Source organism: Dreissena polymorpha, chromosome 3, assembly GCF_020536995.1.
Source record: "Dreissena polymorpha isolate Duluth1 chromosome 3, UMN_Dpol_1.0, whole genome shotgun sequence".
Classification (NCBI taxonomy): Eukaryota; Metazoa; Mollusca; class Bivalvia; order Myida; family Dreissenidae; genus Dreissena; species Dreissena polymorpha.
Window position 1 is genome coordinate 48,928,103 of NC_068357.1, and position 19,018 is coordinate 48,947,120.

Here is a 19,018-nt window from a genome sequence, read left to right on the forward strand (position 1 = left end):
TTTACTTTATATTTGTATTTATTAATTTTAACTGGGTATGCATACCAGGTAACTACCAGTTAACTATAAATAACGCAAGTAGATTGATCATCATCGTCACGTGGTAAACCCAGGAATGCAAATTGTGAATGCGTAGTGAATTGTATATTTTTTATTTATAAAATGATCAATCTACTTGCGTTATTTATTTGTATATCGTTATGTCACCTATTTTCGCGATGTACTTTCGATTTCACATCGCGAAGTGAAATTTTATTACGGAATATACTGAAAATATGAACTTTTTTCAAGTAATGTTATATACCAGTCGTGATATTTTAATCAATAGAAACTAATAATTGTAAAAAATATGGTATTTTAGAACTTTTCTTTTTTCGTTATTCATGGTTTACAGTCCCTTTAAGTTTGAATCAGTTGTCAATATAACTTGTCCCTAATATCTAAGTTTAAAAGGGAGTGTGAAGTAAGTACTGTCAATGAAAAGACATCTTATGAACATCACCAACAACGAAATATATCACAATCAGAGGTAAGGTTTATTAATGTACATGTGTTTGTTACTCACCTAATAGCGACCCCAACGCAATTTCTGAAAGTGCTTTGTAATGCATCGGTCCATCTGAAAAGAAAATTGGTAAGATTAACATGGTCAAATCTGTTTTATACATATATTGTACCTGAGTACAGTGATATTATCTATACTCTCAATATTTCTTATTTTCACTGCTCTGTTATCGCGAAGAATATCAGTGATAATGTAAAACATAACTGCAATTGTCGAAGATTTGTCTATACATGATCATGATCTCACGACTTAAAAAGAAAAAAAGTTGCACAGTTAGGAATTGAACAAATATATCCGTACAATTTGATAAATAAACACGAATTTGTAGTGTCTATAACAGCAGTTACGTTCAATGATGGACATATAATCACATATGAAAAGAGTAATACGATACTTGTAGAGTCTCTTCAAATCCTGCAGTGATACAGGTTTGTAAATGTATAGGTTGTCTACAGCATTAGTTATGTTCCATAAATGTGATAATAAGTTAACCATGTTTTCTTAAATCCTTACTTCTTGGTTGAGCTTAAAAATGCTTTAATATTGATCAAGTTCGACCCCATTAATAAAAGAATATTAAATAAATGTGACACTCACCATTCAATAAAAATCAATCAAAACATTCTTTACTGGTCCAGACAACCATTAACATAAAACAACTTTGATTGTTTTTAGTATCCAAACGCCAACCAATTTGTTTCGCTTGTGTTTTTATTTGAACCCATTAATTAAAATTTAAATGCTAACTATATCGATAATTCTCATCGACAAATGACAGTTGTCAAATGATAAAACTCAAGTTTTATATCAAGCACATTCATTTCTTACGCATATCAACATATGGCGAACGATACATCAAAAACATATAAGAAGGCTCATTATATGTTTCATACGCTAATATGTATAGGTAACTAGTTAGCGGACAATTAACTTTACAATGCATGGCATTACAACGAACACTTACTGTAACAATTATAATAAATCACACACTTTATAAAAGGTATATATTAGTTTGGTTTGCTGTTGCAAGCCGTGTGTGGAAAAAGGGCACATACCTTAAAGAACTGAACCGAAGTAAATAGTGGCCCAAACAGAACCAGCTAATATCACCAGTAACAAAACAGCAGCAATTTGTCCAACCTTCTCATAAAACGGAACCTCCACCTGTTGAATAAAGGAAAATGGATCATTTGGCTCATAGTTCACATTGTTATTTACTTTCACTGAAACATTTCAAATGGTCGGCGTGCTTATTTTCTGCTTGTGAGAACATTTATTTGAGTTCATTTTGCCGATTTATTTCTTCTTATTGTCAAAGCTGGACACTTTCTTTGCGGGTTCACAGCCGCTCATGCTCGAGTTAGAGTCAAAACGAGAGTGTAGACTGGTTTTAGACTGCTTCATTTTAGTCTGAGGAGACGGTCGTCTGAAATTATAAGAATCTTCTGAACGACCTGACGAATAATTTATTCGAAATCTTGAATAGGTTTCATCGTCTATATCCGTGTGGTATTTATCGTTCGATCTTAAGGAGTAAACACTCTTACTCTGTTTGCTTGAATAAGAAGTGCCTCGCATGTATGAGCTTCCGGACTCGGTACTTGATTCGGCCTTAAAGTCACCAAAGGAGGCGGAAGTTTGTAGAGAGTGCTGCAAGGAAAGAGCACAATGTAGTCATGAGTTATGTTTAATGTAAACAAAGGCTTGACAACGGGGAACTTAAGTTATAAGTCGCGGGCTTTTTAACATATGTGTTATATGTAATACTCAGTGAGCCTTTTTTAATTATTTATATAAATGTTTGTATGAGTCAGATATATATGAACTACTTCCAGTTCCAGGAGAAGATGTGGATATATACATACGTTTAAATGATAATTAATAACATGAAATGATTTAAAAGATTATGACGCATGAAAATCCTCTATCATATACTATATACTGACTACATTTGAAGTTAAAGTCACATTTCTATGTTTTACAAATAACCAAACTGTCGAAATAATATGCGTGTATGGCTACCTTTTTTTTGTTAATTTTGTCTAAACAACGGTCATAAAACACATCTTACTACTACTACATCATCACCGTCTTTGGTATGTTAATACACCTATGGTTCAATAACAAACGAATTAACTTAATTAATTGTTTATTTATATTTTGCATTTTAAGTAATTGTAAATTACATATTAGGGAGATGTAAAGATAATATAATATTCTTTTGTATTTCTATGACTTTAAATGCTTATCTGCCAAACTCCCCGTAGCGATTTGACTGATTTCAATTATATCCTTATTCGAATTGGGTTAATTGGGATCACAACTAGGTCACTAGGTTAATTTTTAGATAAACCTGTTATCGTAATTGTGTAAACTCGTAATCACTTTAGAGTACACATTTAACAAAACTTCATGAGACTTGTTCAGTATGTTTTTATTGACAATATCTAGGGCATGTTTAAATCCGGGTAACTTGGAATCAGTAACTAGGTAACTAGATCAACTTTATAGAACAAATTAGTTGCCTCTCTAGAAGCCACATTGATGATTCAACCATTTTCAAAATGTGTTAACATTTAATCTTTTCAACCTACAGGCAAAGTTCGGATCCGATTCAGGTTGTTCAAAAACAAGACCAAATCGTTAGAACAAACTCTTCACGACACAATTGTGACGAAATTTTGATGAAACTAGGTCAGATTTATAATTTTTACAATATCTAGGCCTTGTGAAAATCTGGTAAATGGAGGTAAATGACTAGGTCACCGCGTTTACGCTTAAAATAAAACTAAGTTGATTCTTAACAAATACTCATATTGCGAGCGTCTTCTTAATGCTGTGAGATGTACCTAATTCAAGCTTATAATATTTTGTATAAAGTGGGGATCAATCGAATCGAATGTACAGTGACACTGTCTGATTTGTTTTAAATGTACACAACAAAATCAAATCGGAAATGAGAAGATTATCTGAAAGTTACGGAAAAGTTATTCTGTTGAATCATATTAAGATATATTACCACGAATGTATTGTAAGAACGACAAGTTAAAAAGGAAAACATAGCAAGTTATTTGGTCATTTCAGTTTGGAAGACATAAACAATTACAGCAACCAATTTGAAGAAAAAAACATGAGTGAATATATATTGCTACAGTTAATCAACTCATGTCTTGAGGTTCTTTTTAATTCAGTTCTAGAATGCAATAAAAATTTCAACAATGTCGAACACCATTTCCGCTGGGCGTTCATGATAATAATGTGAATTATTACCTCGTCATTACAATTTAACATGTATGACTGATGGTATGACATAAGGCAATGCGATAAGCATGTTAAGCATAATTAAAAGGTCATATATTACTGTTTCATTTCAAATATCACTGAATGATGCATTATATTATTTCTAGTAGTTATATTTATATCATTCGCAGAACGTTTTAATGATAACAATCATGATATTTATTGTTGTACTCATATGTAATTTATTATTGTACGTATAATTTATACTAGTGTACTTTTAGGATAGCTGTTAATGTACGTATAGGATATTTATTATTGTACTTTTAGGATAGTTATTATTGAACTTATACAATAGTTTTTATTATCACCTGATGTCTTATATAAATGATTATTAATTATTTTTTGCTATTTTCTCGTCAACAAGAAATTTGCAATGTTTTAAACTGTTACCGGTGAATATCGAACTGTTGACCGGTCAACAGTTTGAATTATTACCTGATGTCTTATATAAATGATAATTAATTATTTTTTGCTATTTCCTCGTCGAAAAAGAAATTTGCAATGTTTTAAACTGTTACCGGTGAATATCGAACTGTTGACCGGTCAACAGTTTGAACAGTTGCCCGCTGGAATAATGACGTCATTTCGTCGAAAAAATGACGTCATTTTTCAGTTAAACAATCAAACTTATTTATTTTATCGATTACTGTTGTGTGTTAATAAAAATATTGTTTGCTGTTATTTCTATGTTGGAAATTTGATCAGGTAATAAACACTTATTTCATGGATGCTTGGTGAACAGTCAAAACTGTTGTCCCTCGGTATCAGGGCTGACATTTGGAACTGTTGCCCGAGGCCGATAGGCCACGGGCAACAGTACCAAAGTCATCCCTTATACCTTGGGAAACACTTTTGACTGTTCACCACGCATCCATGAAATAAGTGTATACTGTTGCCCGCTGGAATAATGACGTCATTTCGTCGAAAAATTGACGTCATTTTACAGTTAAACAGTCAAAATTATTTATTATATCGATTACTGTTGTGTGTAAATAAAAATTTAGTTTGCTGTTATTTCTATGTTGGAAATTTGATCATGTAATAAAACACTTATTTCATGGATGCTTGGTGAACAGTCATAACTGTTGTCCCTCGGTATCAGGGCTGACATTTGGAACTGTTGCCCTCGGCCTATCGGCCTCGGACAACAGTACCAAAGTCATCCCTGATACCTTGGGAAACAGTTTTGACTGTTCACCGCGCATCCATGAAATAAGTGTATAATGTACTTATACAATAGTAATTATCGTACATATAAGATTAGTTATAAGTGTACATAAAATATATGTATTATTGTACTTAAAGTACATTTATTATTGCACTTATAGGAATCTTGCAATAGTATTCGTATACGATATTTATTATTGTTTTTACAGAATAGTTATTATTGTATCAACATGAAATTTATTATTTTACTTGTAATATATTTTTTTATAAGATAATTATTAATGTATTTATATGATAGTTAATATTTGTATTATGTGATAGTTATTATTTTACTTATATGGTAGTTATTATTTGTACGTATACGATAGTTATTATTTCAATTACTAAAATGCCAAATTAAACGTACGACACAAGTGTTCTGCTGTTTCAATTGCTCTGTATGGCGTTTTCTTTTCGAAGATAAGCCTTCGGTTGAAGTTGTTTTACCATCCAGGAATGTGTTCGTTCAAGTAGCCCATTGCATCCTTAGAAAACCGTGACTTCTGAGACGTTCTGATTATATCTTTTTACGTTTCATTCAGATTTTTGTTTTTCATTTATTTTACCATGTTTGACATTACCATTAACATGAGTTCCATTTGCATACATAAAGCATTTGTTTTATTAAGATTTGTTAAAGGTAAAAAATGTCTACAGTTGTGATTAAGATGAACTACGCTAATGGTAGCATCTACCAAGCAAGCGTCCGCAGTGAAATGCGAGATAAATTGGTTATTAATTACGTGAATTAGACAAACTTTGACATGTTGGCAATACATCATTATAAAACAATATTTTTATTAATTACAAAATATCAAAGTACTTCCAAAATGTGCATACAATAGCTTTCAATAGTTCATGTATTCCACAATACACATTTCACGAGTTACATCCAAAACCTAAACTGATTATACTTATTTGCATATCGTCGTAAAATTGATACTCGTTCACCTAGTCAATTTAATATCAATTGTGTATTTTTGCAATTTTATTTAATCTGAAAATAATTGTTTTCGAGAAGGCAATTTACTACTTTTTCATCATCACCAGATAATATAATTACAAATATAACGAATTGCCTTTTTAGTCGACGTCATTTTGAGGATATATTTTTTCAAATCTATGTGAGCTAAACAACTCGAAAAATACTGTCAGATCCTGAGCACACTGCGATAGATATTACAAGAAGTGGTACACTTAACATTATCAGGACAAAATTGGTCACATCTTGTTCGCTTTACAATAGAATAAATATTATCAGATCGTGTCCAAAAACGATAAATATTATCAGATCGTTCGCACTATACAATGTGTTTAATATTCAAATATCTTGTACACTATACAGTGCGATAAATATTGTCGGATTTTGTGCACTTTAAAGAACGATAACCATCGTCAGAACTTGTGCCCTGTACAGTGCGTTTACAAAATTTTACATTCTTTAATTCTGGTAACGACTGACAAGAACGGGAGCGGGTATGTAACGTCTGATGTGTAGAAATGTTAGATCAATTGATGTAGTCTGAAGGACGCTTGCAAAACGACTCCAAGCGACGTTCTACTCCCGAATTGTCAATGTTAACATGTTTGGTGCATACCATTACATATATTCTTGAAATAAATTATGATAATTTTTCAACGTAAACACCCAAATGTGTTTGGAAAGCAATTACAAGTCCGTGTATATATATATAACCGCACATAAATCCACTCCTAAACTCGTTGCGTTTTTATCAATCACACGATGTACCTCTTGCTATAATTAACTTAGCAGCTGTATGCCTCGTACAGAAAGAGTCTACTAAATATGAGCTACATCTTATTTCGATCAATGCATTCCCAATAATACATAATATTAAATTAAATTCATCTGTAATACATCTTTGAAGCTTTTGCCTCCATGATGTTTGTCAATTAACACTACCGGTGAAGTTGAAAACTGCTTGTTTGGTGGATATTTTAGGGATAGTGATAAGTTATTCAATTATAAGCTAGACTTAGTACTTTACTTAGAGGGGTTGTAATCCATCATGATATACATATCTTATTTAAATATTAATTATCGGTACATATTTCATCAATATCGTAATTTTTTGTTCATTAGTTCATATGTACTACATAATGAAATGTACACATGTTAAGACATTGCAAATTCGATTACTATAAACACCGTTGTCATCATCATCAATCCCTTGACCGGTTTGGCTATTGAGGGGAAATGAGGGACGACGATAAAGCAGTCCTCCTCCAGTCAGGTATGCTGTGTGTTGCTGAGAGTAATACATTCGTGGGTAGGAATGTCCACTCTTTTACATTGTCCATCCACTTTTTTCTCTGACAGCCTCGACGTCTACCCCCCTCTAGCGTTCCGTGGAAAACAGTCTTGCACAGAGAGTCGTACCTGGTGAGATGTCCAAACAAGTCAGCTTTCGTCGTTTGACGGTCGCCAGTAGGGGCTGTTGTGGATCAACAAGTGTTGCAGTCATGTTTCGGACGTACTCGTTGGTCTTGTGCTCCGTGTATGAGATGCGGCGCAGATTTCGGAGACATTTATGTTTTAATGCCTGTATCCTGCGCTCTTTGTCCACGTGAAGCGACCAGGTCTCGCAGCCGTAGAGTAGGATGGATTCTACGAGGGACTTGTAGAGCCTGTACTCGGTGGGGAAGCTGATGGAACTGCTTGTCCACAACCTGCTCAGTCTGGTCATCGCTGCGGTCGCCATGGCTATTCTTATTTGGACCTCAGCGGTACTGGTACCATCCTTGGTTGCGCCCAAGTACTTGAAGCTGATAACTTCTTCTAGCTTTTCGCCGTTCATTGTGATGTCTGCACTGGTGTTGGTCGTGCTGTTCACCATGATCTTGGACTTCTTTGTGCTGACCTCCATCCCATATGCTCCTGCTCCTTCAAATAGTTTCTTGGTGAGATCTTGACGTTCACTGCTGCAGCAACCCATGAGGTTAATTTCATCAGCAAATCTCAAGTTGGATATGGGTCTTCCACCGATGGAAATAGAGGTGTGGTGGTCATAGAGAGTCTCCTGCGTTATCTTCTCAATGAAAATGTTAAACAGGCCGGGAGAGAGCAGATATCCCTGACGGACGCCCACTGATGACCTGACAAAGTCCCCCTGTTGTCCGTTGAGAAGTATTGCGCTGCTGGCGTTTCCGTAAAGTTATTGAATGACTTTCACCATTCTTTCGTCAATGTTGAATCCTCACATAACATTCTATAGGCCGTCATGCCACACGCGGTCGAAAGCTATTTTCAAGTCAATGAAGTTGTGGAAGAGCTCACGTTGGTGTTGTAGGTGTTTCTTAATGATGCTTCTGCAGTTGAAAATCTGTTCCACTGTGCTCCTTCGAGCTCTGAATCCAGCCTGCTCTTAACACCGATGTAGGGTTATACTATTTAACTAAATAGATGTTATCGTTAATGTTCAAAATGTTAATACCTACTCAGTACTGCAATAATGAACATTTATATGAACATGAATTTATTTTCTGTGTGATTTTTTATATATGATTACAAGTAGCAATACGGTTAAGGAGTCTGTGTCTCAAATAATAATGTACGAGAACTACAAAATATTGTTTATTGGCAGAAAAACACCAACAAAATACCACTACTATCTATATCTTGAAGTTTAATATATTCGTCTACTTGAAACTGTTTGAGCAAACTTCTTCTAAAGAGACTTGCTAATTCTAGGAACCTTGTATTCGTAATTGCACAATGGTTTTGAGAAATTAAAACATATTACGTGAGAAGACGGAATGCGTAGCATAACTTATGACACGACATACCAAGATATGAAATTTATGATCGAAACATACTATTACATCTTTCCTAAGCAAAAGACCTGCTTTTTTAATGAATGATGTTGATGGATTATTGTTATTGAATTATGCATATATGACAAGAAACAAACGAGAAGATACATTGGTATAGGTTAGCGAATAGCTTAGTAACTGGATCATTTTAATAAAATACAATTAGAGCACACGATCCAGTGGTATGGTTATACAAAAATTTATATAAACAAAATACTTTGTCATCGGCACACTGGGATTACTTAATATAAGGGAAGCATTTATCAGTTCAATGATGTGAACGTAATTTGTTGTGTTTTGATTAATTTACATTATGATGATCTATATGTCATATTTCAAACAAGTTACTACAGTTACACTCAAATTACTGTCAATGTTTTACATTTGCCTTAGAGAGTTTTAATCACTTTAAATTTAAAACAGATTTATTTATTTAATGAGCAATACAAACCAGCTGCCGATATGATGAACAATATACATTCAAGCCTCACAATGACAAAATTAAAAGTTTGAGTTTCTTTCAGAAATATATTTAAAAGACACCAGAAGAATACAAACTCCAACGAGAATGGTATTATTAATATGTTTAACTTAAACCAAAGCTTGCGATTAAAAAAAAAACAACATTGCTGCAGGTGGAATTTGTCTCAATTTGATTGCAGATTGGTTTCCGCATTCCTATTTCTATAATGCTATTCTTATGAAACGAGCGCTCAAGTAATTTTGCGGTTCAGGCATCAATACAATTATTTAATAGTGCGCATATTTCTGTCATACCAAATAGCGTTTTAACGTTGTTATCTCATTGACAATAAAGAATGATGTATCATAATGTCAATTATAGCCGGGATTTAAGTTTAAATGGTGGCTACAAGAGTTTATATATAAACTATTGGTGTATTACGTATAACGTATCATATACTGGCTTATGTGTATCACACATTCTGATTCCGTTCTCCTTAGTCTACTTTCATAGTATTTAAAACATGTTGAATTTCAATTCATTATTCCGAACAATGTATGCACGTTGGTTGTTGGTTTTTTGCTGATATCTTTAAATATCATGTATGCGCCGATATGGAAACTTTGTTCATTTGCTATGAATATTATACTCGCACAATGTTTGCATGAATAACTGATTATAATAATATTATTATTTTTAGGTTTGCTTATTCTCTTCTGTATTTGAGAAAATTTGGTTAAGTGATATGTCTTGTAATGGTGATCAGGTGCAACTTTTGATCAAAGTCTTCGTTTAAATCATACATATATTTTATTAACTCATATTCTAAACACGACATATATAAAAAACATGACACATAATCAAAACAGCAATACTACACATAAAAAAATACAATGCAATATAACTATACATTTTAAGCGGAATGAAAATATGCACACAGATAACCAGTGTCAGGAACAACATAACATGTTAAGGGTTTACAATAATAAATAACATTTATCAAAACGCAATATTTATTAAGTTACGTAGACATAAAATGAATGATATCTGCTTACAAATGTAACATACGTAATGCAATTATACGGAATGCTGTCCACTTACGACCGAAATGTGTATTATTATATAATCGCAAAAAGTTTGCTGTTAGCTATGCTCTATTAAACGCTTCTCCACCCCACACTGTGTTAACAGATTAGCGTAGCTTGAACATTACAAGGACATATGCATTTACCCACAGGCTATATTAAGTAAACAAATATGTTGTCATTACAAAGTCATGTTATATATGTAATACTGATTGCTGTATCGTTCGTTAATCTATAAGTCATGATTTATTCACAAAATTGCCGATTCGCGACTTTAATTATATCTAATAGTGTTCTTATACTAATAAATGTTACATTATTTTTTGCAAGGATTCATGTTGGATACTGATGAAGTTCATCAATATATAAATATGATTTACGCAGCTATGACTATTTGAGCACTTTATCATGAGTGATCTAGATAAATAATGTCCACTACTACTATTATATTCACTTCTGAAAATGTAGATATACATAATGTGAAATGTAGTGCAAAACACTCGAAAAACATTTATAAATTCAGTAAACAACAAAAGTATAGAAATGACCAAAAGTTCAATCCCGTAGGCTTAGCATTTCAATTACGACACGCAATACATATCATACTGGTGATTAATAGCATAATGAAATATGCTCCAAAGAATCAGGTGTCAGGCTAACAGCTAACGACAACACACAAACTATGTAATAAACGATATATATTATGCTCATATTTGAACCTGTTCAACGTTTAATCACATACAAGTGACTTTTCTGTTTCCCCCCCACACAATATATTATTTTGTTATCACTGGATGCATAACACCATTGATTTAAAACATATATCTATGCTTACAAACATCTCATGTAATATACAATAGCGTTAATTTCTTCGTTCCAATAAAATCCTGGAGGGCACGATCGAACGATCTCATTATTGCGATCACACTGTATGAACTTCGTACAGTCAAAAGGATGAATAAAGTAACCTTGCCCTATCGTCGCACACGGTCGAATATCTGGACAAAGTCATTCTGTGTTGGGCGGAAGGATACACGCGTTACTTGCGGAGTCAAACAAAAGTCCATGTGAGCAATTAATGACTTGTGCTTTTTCGTTGACGCATTGGATGAACTTGGCACAATCATCCGAAAATGGGTATAGTTGCAAATCATATCCGCTCACACATGGCGTCTAGGAATACTCTGAAAATAGCATTTTAATGTTATTTAAATGACGTACATTACCGCTGCTGATGGTTTTGTTGATGATGATACTGATGTTGTTGAAGTTCGTACTTATAAACGATTTATTAAGTATTCGATAAAAAACATACTATTGACCATAAATAGTACAATTTACTATTATATGAAATGTATTACATGTATATTAAACTATCGGTATAAGCTATATAGGAACATATTTTACACAACCTAATAGGAGCAAAATAGGAATGGAAATGACGATTCGGTCATTGTTCGATAAGGTAAAGACACTATCATAAAGTGCAGCGTGTGGTTGCTTTAGACTCTTTAATACGCAGGTACATTTTGGCATTAAATTGTAATTTGTCTGTCGTTTAAGTGTCTGCTCCAAACGCATGATAGTGTTATTAGAAAAATTAAACATACTGTTCACTCGCTCGACTTTAGCTTATATAGGAACAATCGATCTCTCGTCGATTTTTGTTAAACACTGATGGCCTTTTACTTTAAGGAAAACTATAAATAATCCATACAATACAGTGTTCAATTTTCCATAAAACATTAAACATATTAAAACGGTTATAAAAGTGGCAAAAATACGGTCAATGAAAATATCGTGAACTGCACACTGTTTGTATTCCGTGACCGACAATGAATATTCATCGGACTTGGACCATGAGCAACTAATGGGGAAAACAGCGTTGAATGCTCTGCCGTTGCAGACGCAGAAACAGCAATAGTTGCAAATTCAGACAAGGGCTGTTTGAAAAACACGCATGACCCCCAAATGAGCTGTCAGTTGCAGTGGCAGCCATTATGTGAATACGTTATAGTATGATTAGCAATTGAAAAAAGAATTGCTCGCATGCCTTATGCAGTTGCTGATGAGAGTCTGTTGTTTATTCGTCATAAACTTCAACTTTGACCTAGTGACCTGAACATCTATAGGGGTCATCTGCCGGTCATGACCAATGTCCCCATGTATTGTCCTAATCATAACCCTAAGCATTCATGAGTTATCATCCGGAAACCATTTTACTGTTTCGAGTCACTGTGACCTTGAACTTGGACCTAGTGACATGAAAATCAATAGGGGTCATCTGTCGGTCATGACCAATGTCCCTATGAACTTTCCTGATCCCAGGTCTAAGCGTTCTTGAGTAATCATCCGGAAACCATTTACTGCTTCAGGTCACTGTGACCTTGACCTTTGATCTAGTGACCTGAAATTCAATAGGGGTCATTTGCCGGTCATGACCAATGTCCCTATGAAGTTTCCTGATCCCAGGCCTATGTGTTCTTGAATCATCATCCGGAAACCATTTTACTGCTTTAGGTCACTGTGACATTGACCTTTGACCTAGTGACCAGAAAAGTAACAGGGGTCATCTGCCGGTCATGACCAATGTCCCTATGAACTTTCCTGATCCCAGGCCTAAGCGTTCTTGAGTTATCATCCGTTTACCATTTTACTGCTTCAGGTCACTGTGAAATTGACCTTTGACCTAGTGACCTGAAAATCAAAAGGTATCATATGTAGGTCATGACCAATGTCCCTATGAACTTTCCTGATCCCAGGCCTAAGCGTTCTTGAGTTATCATCCGGATACCACTTAATTGCTTCAGGTCACTGTGATCTTGACCTTTGACCTAGTGACCTGAAAATCAAAAGGGGTCATATGTAGGTCATGACCAATTGTCCCTATGGACGTTCCTGATACCAGGTCTAAGAGTTTTTTAGTTATCATCCGGAAACCATTTTACTGCTTCAGGTCACTGTGACCTTGACCTTTGACCTAGTGACCTGAAAATCAATAGGGGTCATCTGCCAGTATAATCAATGTATCTTTGAACTTTCCTGATCCCAGGACTAAGCGTTCTTGAGTTATCATCCGGAAACTTTGTGGTGGACGGACCGACGGACCGACAGTCCGACGGACCGACAGACCGACGGACCGACAGACCGACGGACCAACATGTGTAAAACAATATACCCCCTCTTCTTCGAAGGGGGACATAAATATGTTAAGCAAAGTACATAAAAAGCTGAAACTTACTTGGTCTATATTGTTACAGAGCAGCAATGGCTGTCAAAATAAGAGCATTCGCATCCGGTCCAGGTGCGGTTTCAGTATTGTGCTCAGGAGAATCTGCCAGTAATGGATCCATCGTACTCGGCCCAGTAAAGAAGCTAACGGTAACAACGATTGTATTGGTCGTCTTTGTAGAAGCGGTCATAATTGTGTTTTTTTGTTGGTCTTTGAGACGTTGTTGTTGACGTCGTAGTGGACGGTGTTGTTGAAGTCGTTGTAGAAGGTGTTGTAGGCGTGGGTTTTTGCGGGGCTCTTTTAGCTTCCGGGCATAGCACGCCTGGCATGAACCTTCGAGAAAATTAAAAAAAATTTTGATGAAGTGGTTGCAACAAAGGTATTATCTTATTAATAAAACATTAACAGACCACATTATATAATCTTATTTGCTAGTTTTAGACATATTTGACTTGATGACAAAAAGCACAGGAATGTATTTGTCTTTGTTTAAATACATATTTTCGATACACGTTCGTCGAACATTTTGTAATGGCTTAATCAAATTGTCAATCTAATCTAGTCATTAAGTCTGGTGTTACGGTTTTTAACACGTATAAACACTATATCCTAAACATCCAATCCAAGCTATACAAATAAAGAAGTTCTTAAAACTGTACATACTTAACCTTATGGTCAACCTAACAATACATGTGTTGTCTGGTTTTGCTACCGATTCACGTTTCTAAATTTAAGTGTTGATTTGAATTGAAAGTATTACCTGCTGACGCACGTTAGTTCCCTCCAATGGTAAAGCAGCCCTGTTGTGCATTTCTGTAGAATGGAGGCACCGTTGGAGCACTGGAAATATTGGTCGCACTCAGTCGGGTGAGGAAAGTATGACCCCTCGTAGCTTGCACAAGGATCCCACGAATATACTAAAATACACATGTTTTAATATAATCACAATTAAAATCGCCTTTCCACGTTTTTCAATATTTGTTTAAAAAAGATTTAACCTAAATATTCATTAAGATCTTTGTTTGGCTAGTCCGTGATTAGAACTATATTAAAGTCGATATACGTGTCCCTCGAGACGGACGGAATGTCGCCTTTAGTTTGAAAGAGGTCGGCGATTCCGTTCGTGAGCGATGCCACCATATAAGCATAATGTAATTATAAAATGTATATGTAATCAAAACTTTATATCTGCATTATATTGTATCGAACAATTTACAAGTGAAACATAAGTGAGCCATTTAATAAAAAATGAACAAGTATAATTAATTCAGGAAACAATAGACTCGTTTTAAATTATTGAGTTAAACAACTCAAAATTCTCCAAAAATCTAAACATTATACTTGTATAAGCATTTAACATCACGATGGTGTCGTGTTGTATGGATTCTGCATACTATTTCTTATTATGACTTTGATTGTGTACAGCCAGCATGTATGTAAAAGCCTTATAAGTAACTGTAAATGTTGTAAATGAACAGATAAGCCATAAGGTATGTCCTTAACCTCGTAAATCCGCTGGTTGTGGTTTAAGTATGCCTGTCGAAGCGGGCATCTTCCCAATTGGCGGGGCGACGGGCGAGGCCTGGGCAGTAGGTTTAGGCGTGGTGGCTCCTGCTTTATCTAAAATGCACAAGAGACATGCGTCATTCCCGCGAGGGCGTTGTTATACAAGTTTTTGTAGAAATCAACGCTGTTTTCCATTACTGCAGTGAAATATTGATAACGATCTTGTGTTGTTGTGTATCAATAGTGCTAAAATGTCCTACTGATCCTTATTCCCTTGTACATGTAATATGTATGTATTGGGTTACACATGTAATAAAGAAACAAAGCAAGTGTACGTAAACATTTGTAATTAACAACAAACAATTGCGTCGGAATACAATGTTTCGACGTCTGTTGTGCGAAGATTTTGGCTACTAGTAATATCAATGCTAATTATTATTTGTCTTGTCTACAGAATATTGCATATTGTTAGACACCATTATAGGCATTATATTCATTAAAACCTTTTCAATAAACTATATTTATCTATAAGTATTACCCATAAAAATGCATTAAATAAATTCATATTTCAAATAGAATTTGAACAATTAATAAAAACTATTTAACTAAAGTTGCAAACAGCACTGGTTAAACTGAGAGGTGACGAATAATAAATTTACAGGCTTTTTTCAGCAACCATATCATTTTAAATGATTTATCTTGGTTTTAACTGGGTCTACATTCTACGAGTTTAAAGCATGTGATGCCTGATGGGTTAAAATGCATAAATTAATTATAACAAAATTGTTTGAACTTAATGCATGAATTCATAATTTTTGGAGGCCTTTCACCATGTCAATTGCATCATTCACATGTTGAACACTTTCAATGATTTACTTTAAAAAATTCACACAGACTAGGGAATTGCCAATATAAATTTTCAAGTTTCGGCTCGCAACGTCTTGTCATTTTAGCCTTTTAGCTGAACGTACAGTTGTAATGAAATGGTTTATGTTTTTTTTTTTCAAACAACAGAGTCTTTCGCTTTCAGAACAATTGAATAACCTAACGCATTTTTTCATGCTTTCAGACTAAAAGAAAACTGACACTATTTCCCGTAAAAATGTTATAAATCAATCTTCTTTTGAAGAACGTCGCTTACATCTTTAACAAATAATAAATATTTGAGTTGAGACGGAAAGTTGAGTCGGTCTCAATTGAGATGAGTTTTGAGTTCGTTCGTGAGCTCCCCATCAATCTCAATTCTCAGGTGAGTGGGAACTAAAATCTCATCTTCTAAGTTGAGTTTAAAATCTGAGAACGTTCGTGATACAAGGCCCTTGAGGCATTCATGAGGTATAACAGAAATTGTTTTATATATATCACCATAAAAAAACATGTGTAATAATTATATTTTGTTGATAGCAAACAACGTAATCTTTCTTTTGCGGGGTTTAAGCACTGCATATTTACTGGTAAACGACACTGATATACAACACCCTTGTCCTTAAACAGGGAGACTTATTAAAATGTAACCATATACCAGACTTAACCGTCTATCAAAGGATGGCACAATGGGACATACGCGTACCTAACAACGTGATAATGAGTTTAAATTAAAAGGTCGCAGTCACTGATCGGACTTGTCTGTAACGTTTACTACATTGAAATACATAGTATAAATTCAAGTCTTAAGAAACAATACATATGCCAATGACAGATGCTATTTAAAAAATAATTGTGTATGTTGTTTTTTTTGCCGGACAAAAAACAGTTACGCGGATTTTCTTATGTGCAGGAATTAAACGACACTTTCCGCCTTAACTTAATGTTCGCTAAGAAGAGACTTACTTTAAACGACAAATGCCATACAATCGGAAAGTGCCGTTCCCGATTTCGTTATATAGAGGCTTAACTGGGACGACACTTTACGCGCATGAATTAAGCCCCGTTTTCCCAGAGCGAGACTCACTTGTTTATTGACAGATACATTATTTTACATCGAACATAATTAAACTCAATTACCGACGCACACGTTCATGTTCTGAAATTGTCATCCGAAAGTATATAGGCCAAGATAGACGTATTCAAAACATGAATAACAAAATGTATGTAAGCAATTTAACACACACTAGTTGTGAAGATACCGAATTACAAAAAGGTCAAGGTTTAATTACCCTGCCAAAAATGTTAAGTACAAAATAATTATATTCGACTAGCGCTATTGAGGTTTAAAATGCTATTCAAAAGCGTTATAATACACCAATCAAATGAATCTATTACGTCACAGCTGAATGACAATACAAGTAATTTGTTATTTAAAGCAGAACAAAAGCTTCGTGATCAAAGCGATCCCGTGTACGTATTCATAATTGATACCTATTTCTGTATCACATTGTTCAGCAGTACAATTAACAGACATGGCACGAGCACGACATTGACCTTGTTCAAAAATATTGTTGAATGGGTATGAATGCATTTACCCGATTTGATAATTACAAATAACTACCCGGGAGAAACGTTCAATACAGATCGAAGCACTCTTGATAATTGATATCTATTCGTAGGTTATATTGATCAGCAGCACAATTCGCCGACATGGTAGGAGCACGACAGTGGCCTAGTTCAAAAATATTGTTGAATGTGTATGAATACAGGTACCAGACCTCATAGGTACATTAATTTTACCGTGGAGTAACGTTCAACAGAGATCGGAGCACTCAATAAGTACCCATGTCGTTTATTAATTACAAAAGCTTTCCCACATTCAGAGCAGAAAATGGCAGTATTTTATGTTTCACCGATATATATCTAATCTGAAAAGAAATATCTGGTGGTGCATGAAGAACAACTGTTACAGATAGTAACCATTCACGATCGAACGTTATCGCATGCTGCGCGCTGCGCATTGAAGTACAAGTTTGACTTTTAAAATTGTACCTACCACAAGCGTCGCTCGATGCGATAATTATGAATATATATTTTGCGGGTAAGTAGGTTCGAATGATTCAAATAGTTCAAACTATATGGAGCGTCTGCTTATTTATACAGAGACACTATCAGCATTCACGCTTGACTATTTGCAAGGTGTCAAGTATCAAATATAACACTTATAGGTTATTGCACAAGATGTATTGACAATTGAACACAACTCGTTTCTTACATTGTTCAGCAGCTCAATTCACCGACATGGTAAGATCACGAGTTCGACCTATTTCAAAACAATAGTTGGAGAATGGGTATGCATAGAGGTACACTACCTCGTAAATACATTTATTTACCCGGGAGTAACGTTTTAAATAGATCGAATCACTCAATAATTAACAATGTTGTTTATTGATTACAAAACCAGTCCCACATTCAGAGCAGAACAAATTAATATGATATGTTTCACAGATATATTTTAAATCTAAAAAGTAATATGGTTGTGCATGAGTACAAAAGTTAGCGATAATAACTTTTCTGTCGATAGTATGTTTTTGCATGCTGAACGTTGCACATTAAAGTAAAAGGTTCAATTGTGAAATTGTACCTATCAAAAGCGTCGTTCGATGCAATAATTGTAAACATATATTTGTTAATTGACCGAATTGTTCAAATAGTTCAATATATAGGGAGTGTTTGCCTATGTATACAGAGACAATCTCAACCTTCAAACTTGACTTTTGGAATGGTGTCAAATATCAAGACAATTGTTATTGCAAAAGAGGTTTCATATTTCCTTAACTGATCGCTTTAATGAGAAGTTAAACTGCTTTAAAGGAACGGTCAAACTTCAGAGAACGGTAAATGTGTGGCGTACGATAAATAACCAGATTATTTTATCGTCATCCGTTCGCCGTGGAATG

General features: G+C 34.5%; 1 long non-coding RNA gene across 1 annotated transcript; it reads right to left on the reverse strand.

Annotated features, from left to right (window-relative positions):
* Positions 1-11,483: 11,483 nt before the first annotated feature.
* LOC127874067 (uncharacterized) lies at positions 11,484-15,671 on the reverse strand. Its single transcript, XR_008046603.1, has 4 exons — positions 15,189-15,671; positions 14,446-14,602; positions 13,695-14,018; positions 11,484-11,637 (listed from the first exon to the last, which is right to left on the reverse strand). It is a non-coding gene; the product is annotated as an uncharacterized LOC127874067 (long non-coding RNA).
* Positions 15,672-19,018: the final 3,347 nt, after the last annotated feature.